The sequence below is a fragment of the Mus pahari genome, chromosome 4 (assembly GCF_900095145.1).
Source record: "Mus pahari chromosome 4, PAHARI_EIJ_v1.1, whole genome shotgun sequence".
Classification (NCBI taxonomy): domain Eukaryota; kingdom Metazoa; phylum Chordata; class Mammalia; order Rodentia; family Muridae; genus Mus; species Mus pahari.
The window spans coordinates 10,024,396-10,025,825 of NC_034593.1; positions in this window are offsets into that span (position 1 = coordinate 10,024,396).

The window sequence follows — 1,430 nt, forward strand, 5'->3', positions numbered from 1 at the left end:
AGAATGCCTTGCAGCTGGATCTCATGGAGGCATTTCCTCAAGGAAGGCACCTTTCTCTGTGATAACTCCAGTTTGTGTCAAGTTGACACACAAAACCAGACAGTACAAACCCCATGAATAAATTATATAAATAGATAAGTAAATAAAGTCATTCCAAATAATGGGGTTTTGCCCAAAATACAACAGAAGTTCCACAGGAAAACTGATAGGCTGTGGTGGGAGATTGGTTTTGAACTTGTGAGTTTTGGGCTTTAGTTTGTTTGGTTTGGGTTTTCTGTTTCATTTTAGTTTTAGGATAGGGTTTCACTCTGTAACCCTGCTAATGTAGAGCTCATTTTAACCCAGCTGGCCCCATACTTGCCTTCCCAGTGCTGGTGTTAAAGAGGTTTGCAGTGACAGACCTCATGCAGTCTGCAAGCAGAGTGGTTTATGACAGTGTTAACTCTTCTTTGTGCCATTTTTCCAGCTGAGACAAGCAGTGACAGGGATGGACAGCCCAGAAAAGAGCACAAAAGTACAAAACTGTGGTGTAGGCGACTACTGAAATATCAGGAAATGGAGAAGAGCAACGACCCTGAACAGGAAACCAGAGTACAAAGCCTTGAGGGTAAGAATTGAGTTTCCTTGACAAAGAGGGAAGCAGGTGATGTTATTTGTTCTTTTGATGGCTGAATGCAGCTCCAGTATAAAAATTTCACTACAAAATAGAGGCAGAGAGACATGTTGAAATGATTTGCTTCTGTTCATGAAAACAAAAGGGTTTTTCATAAGTCTTGAATGAAAAGTGTTAAGGAAAAATAATAGTCTGATGTGATTTCTAAATTTTTTCATTAAGCCTAGTATTGAAAGTAGTGCCCTTTGATGGCACAGAGAGAATTAAGGGAGATTACAGGGATGACCTCAATGATCTATCTGGTTATATAAAAGTTTAAATGCCTTTTAGACATTCAGAAGGTAAATGGAGAGTTGCAAAAGAGAATAGCAATCAGGAGGAACAATAAGAGATTGGAGCCCTGAACTGGGTTGCCAGAGCCCTGAACTGGGTTGCTGGAGCCCTGAACTGGGTTGATTCTCATGCTACTTGCTGGTCAAGAGCTTGCCCAGTATGCATAAAGCCCTAGACTTCACACACATTAGGAACTTTTTATTTTAATTATTTTTATCTAAAATTCATTTATTGTTATGTAATATATTCTGATCACAGTTTTGCTTCTCTCAACTCCTCCCAGATCCTCCCACTTACTCACCCACCAAATCCCCATCCTTTCTTTATCATACTCATTAGAATACAAGACACCTAAAAAAAAATAAAAAATTAAAATAAATTAAAATGAACAAAAAGAGCCATAGAGAAATATATATATATATTCTGTGCTTTATATATGTGCTATATATATATATATATATATATATATATATATATATATATA